Raw genomic sequence first — 6,571 nt, forward strand, 5'->3', positions numbered from 1 at the left:
CGGCTTTCAGGTGACCCAAACAGGAAATCTCTGGCTAGAGCTGAGAATGGGGTGGGATGGGGGCTGTGAGGAAGTTTCAGTGGTCAAATACGTTTACTTATTTAAAAATTCTTTGTTTTTCTCTTGTATGAGATGGAGCCAGATGAAGTGTTTCTAATTTAGTGATAAATCCAATCTGAAGGTGCTTTTTAGGAGGGTTTGTCTTGGTCTTTTGAGACATGGTCAAAATTGGTGAAAATTTTCTGTTTCCATAAGCTCAGCTGAAACCTATCGAACAATAAAACAAAGATCTGCGAACTTGCTTTTTTCTTTTTTTAGGTCATTTAAGACCTATTCAAACATGACTCACAGACTTCTGTTTCCAAATGATAACAGAATGGGTCAGAAGCCTATGTGCAGAATACCCAGTGGGTGAGTCCAGGGCCTGGCTGTGTCCTGAAAGTGAGACACAGCACCACGATGAGCTCTTCCTTCATGCTGGGGATGAAGATGGGTGGGAGAGGAGCAAGTCCATCACCTCCCAGACAGGGGAAAGTGGGGAGGACAGGGGACTGGTTTGGGGGGTGATCTAGAGCAAGCCACTGAACTGATTTATAATGATGATTTTGATGCCAAATAGGCCTAACATAAAGCAACAATTTCAAACACCAAGATAAAACTGACCAAAATGTGCCCTCACAAAAGCCACAGAGGCCTTCTTTCTCCATAGTGTACCAGGGACAAGTAAGGTTAAAAGTCCCATCAGAGTTCCTGCTCTTGTGACCTTCAGGTGATCTTACAGAGCAAGTGAAGGACTGCATGGGTACCATTCACATGCCTATACTGAGGTCATGCTTTGCCCTGAGGACCAGAATGCATGGCCTACATTTCCTTTCCCTCTTCGACAAACAGAAAGGGCAGATGATATAGAATCTAGTTAGAAAATAAAAGACAAATGAGCAGGAGTTCCACGGAAATTCGTCCCAAGTCAGGCTTTCCCTGTATCTGACAGGACACCAGTCACCTACGATAGATAGCATTTGGTTTTGGTTCTGATGCTGATATGAGAGGATTGTCAAATGGGTGGGTCACATCTAACTGTCCCTAGCTCCATCTCTCTTTGCCACACTTACCTCATGACAGAAAAACTGTCCTTCTAAGCAGTCATTTAGTTCAGATTTAGCTGTAGGGCACATATTAAGAACATAGCTCTCCAGAAACTCTGGCAGTTCAGAGCAGTGGGAGCCATGGAGGCTGGGAAGATTTCTGCTTCCTGAGGGGCAGCTCACAGCATCTTCCCAACTTAGGAGAACATAGAAGCCCTCACAGCTTCACAAGAACCGGCATTCAGGGTCAGGACAATAAGGAATTCACAGCAACCAGGCTTTCCTTTTCCATGACTTGCAATGACTGCTTTATGTGCCTCTGGCTAAAATAAGGATCGTTTCTGTTGACTCTGGGTTTACCTGCTTGAGTTCAGCTACATGAGGAAGTTTGAGTTGGCTTGTAGTCCGTGGGCATATGGGAGGCTGAAAAGAGATGGTCTGTCAGCAGATATGGGTCGAGAGCACAAATTAGTTCAGAAATCCAAGCTTAAAGTCCAGTTTATGTTATTATATATAAACACTCCTGCCAAGTAATGCATTTAGGCAAATATATTTGAAATATTTTTGCATATGATATAGCAGGGACATAGAGCAATTAAGAATTATGAAAATAGTAAAGATGACATTTACTGAATCCTTTAAGAAGGTAGCTTAAAATTTAATATTTTTTGTGCTCATCCTGGGGCCTAAACTCAGGGCTTGGGCACTGTCCCTGAGCTATTTTGCTCAAGACTAGTTCTCTACCACTTGAACCACAACTCCATTTCCAGCTTTTGTGGGTGGCTAATTGGAGATATGAGTCTCACACTTTCTTGTCCAGGTTGGCTTCAAACTATGATCATCAGATCTCAGCCTCCTGAGTAGCTAGGATTACAAGTGTTGAATCACCAGCATTGGTGGTAGTTTAAAATTTTAGAGCAAAGACTGAAAGTCCCAAATATAAATGAACCAGGAGCTTCCTGCCAAGTCATGTGAACTTTGCTGGTTGATTCACTGCCTTAATCCACTGAGTACAACTATATTTCCCAGGAAGATGAGTTCCTGGACATGCCAGACAAGAAAAGATGATTCTGAAATAAAATATGGGAGAATGGTACAAGTCTAGTTCTCATCCAATGACCCATCTATCTACCTATATTTCTACTTTTCTACTTCTCTTTTGTATATATACATATATATTATAAATAAAAATTATGCTTATGAACAAATCTGTGCATGATAACTAATACTTAAGAGTGATTCATGGTTTCTACTTCTGAAATTGCAGGAAATAGCTCCAAAAATTCACTTCATAAAAAGTATGAAGACTGGGGGCTGGGAAGGTGGCTCAGTGGTAGAGCGCTTGCCTTGCATGCATGAGGCCCTGGGTTTGATTCCTCAGCACCACATAAGCAAAAAGAAAAAAACCGGAAGTGGTGCTGTGGCTCAAGTGGTAGAGCGCTAGCCTTGAGCTGAAGAGCTGAGGGACAGCGCCCAGACCCAGAGTTCAGGCCCCATGACCGGACTCCCCCCCCAAAAAATTAAAAAGTATGAAGACTGGGGGGAAAATTCAACTTTTTAATTAATTAAAGACAAAACAATTTGAACAGAATTTACTCAAGCAAAGCAGGAGAGGAGGGAAAGGGAAGTACTGGGAGGGGATGAGAATAAAGGGAGGAGAGGGGAAAGAGAAAAGAGGAAGACTTGGAAGGAAAAGCTACAGGGAGCTTTGAAAAACTGAAAAAGAGTAACATGTTTAGCTGAAAAGAAAATGCAGGTGATGACCCAAGGAGGTCAAGGTCCCAGGTCTGCTAGACTTCTCACTTCTGAAAAAGAGAAAGACTATGCTCTGGAGAGATGACTTAGTTTAGCATGAAGATTTCCCATTGTCTCATTGTAACCTACTGTGTCCTTTTAAAAGGCCTCAACACTCCTAATCATCCCTCAAGATGGAGATTTGAGACAGAAAAGTGTCTATTCTCCTCAGTTCTGGCTTTGAATTAATCTATTTTCTTTTACCAAAAAAGGCTGGGAAGGTGGCTTAGTGGTAGAGTGCTTGCCTAGAGTGCTTGCCTGAAGTCCTGGGTTCCATTCCTCAGTACCACATAAACCGAAAAAACTCCAAGTGGCACTGTGGCTCAAGTGGTAGAGTGCTAGCATTGAGCAAAAGAAGCTCAGGGACAGTGCTCAGGTCCTGAGTTCAAGGCCCAGGACTGGCAAAAAAAAAAAAAAAAAGTCAACTTTCAACAAAAAGTTGTAAACATAAAAACAAAGCAAAAAAACTAAGGAAGTATGTTAGGAGTGCATCTGCATACACACAATCAACAGAAACTACCCCTAAAGAAGCTCAGATGCTGGAGTTACTAAGACTACCATTAGTATGTCCAAAGAACTAAAGGAACAATGTACAATGAATTAAAGGAAACAACGGGACTACTGTCTCATCAAATAAAAGAATATTAATACAGAGATGGAAATTTCCATTTGGTATTTCCAAGTAGAAATACCAAAGTTGGAAAATACAACTGAAATGACTAATCTTTTGCTTCAGTTATTTTTCAGATAGTGTCTTACACTTTTTTCCTGGGCTGGCCTGGAACTATGATTTCCTATTTGTACTTCTAATGTACCACTATACCACTGATGGAGTCTATCACAAAATTTTTTTGGCCCAGGCCTCTTAACTGCACTTTTCCAGATCTCAGCCTTCCAAGTAGCTAAGATTACAGGGAAAATACCGGGCATCAGTGGCTCACACCTGTAATCCTAGCTACTCAGAAGGCTGAAATCTGAGATTGCAGCTGGAAGCCAGCCAGGGTTGGCTCTTATATCCAATTAACCACTCAAAAACTGGAAGTGGTTCTGTGGCTCAAGTGGTAGAATTTTAGCATTAAGCACAAAGAGGCTCAGGGACAGTGCCCAGACCCAGAGTTCAAGCTCCACAACAGAGAGAAACAAAAAAGGCAAAGACCTTATTCCCCATCATCACCACCACCACCACCACCACCATCACCACCACTGCCACTGGTATAAGGAGGGCCTTGAATTCAGTGCCTTGTGCTTATTCTACTTGTTTTGCTGTCTGACGGTCTACCGTTTGAGCCATGGCTTTCCAGCCTAGCTTTTTTTTCCCCCCCACTGGTTATTTTGGAGATGAAGTCCTAATAACTTTTCTGCTCCACCTGACTTCAAACAACAATCTTCCAGATCCTAACTTCCTGAGTAGCTATGATGACACATGATCTTAAGTCTCCTGGGTAGCTAGGATTATCAGAGTGAGCCACCAGCAAGAAGTCTGAACTGCAATTCTAAATGAAACATCTCTTTTATGGGGGCAGTGAAAGTGCTCTGAAATACAGAGCACTTTGATAACCAGACAGACTGATCTTGACTCAGGGAGAGTGCTACTCAGTGAAGGCATAGCAGCACAATGGGAAATCTGCTCCGGTAACCAGAGTGAACAATAGAGAAGAAAAGTAAGTGAACAGAGGCAGGTGACCATTTAGAAACTACTACAGTAAGAGTATGGGAACCCTAAAGCATAATGGCATCCAGGGCAATAAGAGAGGACATCTCTCTCCCAACTTAACACAAGAGATTTCATTGACACAGATTTAACTCATTGAAAAAGAAAAAGGCTTTATTAACTTTTCTGTTTGACTTTGAAGCTCTTCAAACTTGGGTTTGTTCTTTTATCTTTTGAAGAGGGCTTTGTTTTATGGTGGGTTAGCCTGGACTTTGATCTACCTATTTGATGTTTCCGAGTAGCTAAGGAACTTATTGCTGAGGCTGTCCTGGTACTGTGATGCTCCCAATCTCTACCTACCAAGTAGCTAGGATTACAGATGTGAACCACTGCACTGGCATTTTTTCTTATGTAGAAAATTTATACAAAAACAGTTATAGGGCTGGGAAGGTGGCTCAGTGGTAGAGTGCTTGCCTTGCATGCCTGAGGCCCTGGGTTCCATTCCTCAGCACCACCTAAGCAAAAAGAAAAAAGCCAGAGGTGGCGCTGTGGCTCAAGTGGTAGAGCGCTAGCCTTGAGCTGAAGAGCTGAGGGACAGCGCCCAGGCCCAGAGTTCAGGACCCACGACCGGACCCAAAAACAGTTATATCCCATAAATATTAAACTATACATAATTAGAAATTGGACTGTCATATATAATTACAAGTATTTATAGAGCTCATGGAAATTGTTTTTAAATACAAAGCAAATGTTTCTATTCACTTGCTCTATGCAATTGCTCACATTATGCAATTGCTCACATTCACTGCCTAAGGTTATTTTGAAGCTTAAAAAAGGAAATTCAATAGAATTTCAAGATGATAATAACTTCAATAGAAGTTTTAAAATAGCATACAACCTAGCACATGATAGGTGTGCATTAAAGCTAGCTCATTGTTAATGCTGGCAATGTTAGCTTACATACAGGTTTGCCATAAAATTTGCATTCTAAATGTGTGGGCTAGGTCAGGAATTTTTTTTTTTTTGGGTTGGTTGTGGGGCCTGAACTCTAGGCCTGGGCGCTGTCCTTCAGCTCTTCAGCTCAAGGCTAGTGCTCTACCACTTGAGCCACAGCGCCACTTCTGGCTTTTTCTGCTTATGTGGTACTGAGGAATCGAACCCAGGGCCTCATGCATGCAAGACAAGCACTCTACCACTGAGCCACCTTCCCAGCCCCAAGAGAGAGAATTTTTATTGCTTTTATTTATCTTTTTGTTTTTCAAAACCAGGCCACCTTCCTAGCCCAGGATTTTTTAATTCCTTAATTATATACTATCTTTGAAGAAAATACAAAGTATCCTATGGGCAAAAAGGTAACTCATTTAATAATTTTATTAAATGATTAAAGGCTTTTGTGTAACAGATCATGTTAAGAATATTACCTTGACCTCTTTCCTCTGTGATTCCTTCTAGAAGCTTCTACTATACTACCTTGCGCTCTTCCTCAGTCATTGCTAAAGAGTAGACCAATCAACTTAGCAGACAGTAACAGTGATGAGAGATGGCTCACTCTCATTCACTGTCTTCTTCTAAGAGCTCAGGGATCTGTACTGATCTCTTTCTTCATGAGGTCTTGTCTGAAAAATATTTGCTGGTAGTAGATGCAATTCTCTTTCTTGGAATTGGATTATAATCAAAATAATCCTGACTCACATTTTCATAAGACTCTGCTAAAAGTTGCTGGAGTGATGTAATTTATATTAGCAAGTTAATGACATTATTTTTCTTACCAATAAAACATGATAGGTTTCAATTTCATAATACTTCTCTAATAATAGTAAATACTACTATATAAATTTAGCTAGGAACAGTGTAGAACTACTGGTAGAACAACTGCTTAGCAAGAGGAAGGTTCTGAGTTCAAATCCCAGTTTGAAAAAGCATACTTGGAACTGTAACCCTCCGTATAGTATCTTTACAATAAAAAAATTAAAAAAAAAAAAAAGAAAAAGCATACTTGGAATTTTCATTATTTATGCTTGGAAAATGTTGTATACATATA

Source organism: Dipodomys merriami, unplaced genomic scaffold, assembly GCF_024711535.1.
Source record: "Dipodomys merriami isolate MVZ:Mamm:240054 unplaced genomic scaffold, mDipMer1.0.p SCAF_90, whole genome shotgun sequence".
Classification (NCBI taxonomy): domain Eukaryota; kingdom Metazoa; phylum Chordata; class Mammalia; order Rodentia; family Heteromyidae; genus Dipodomys; species Dipodomys merriami.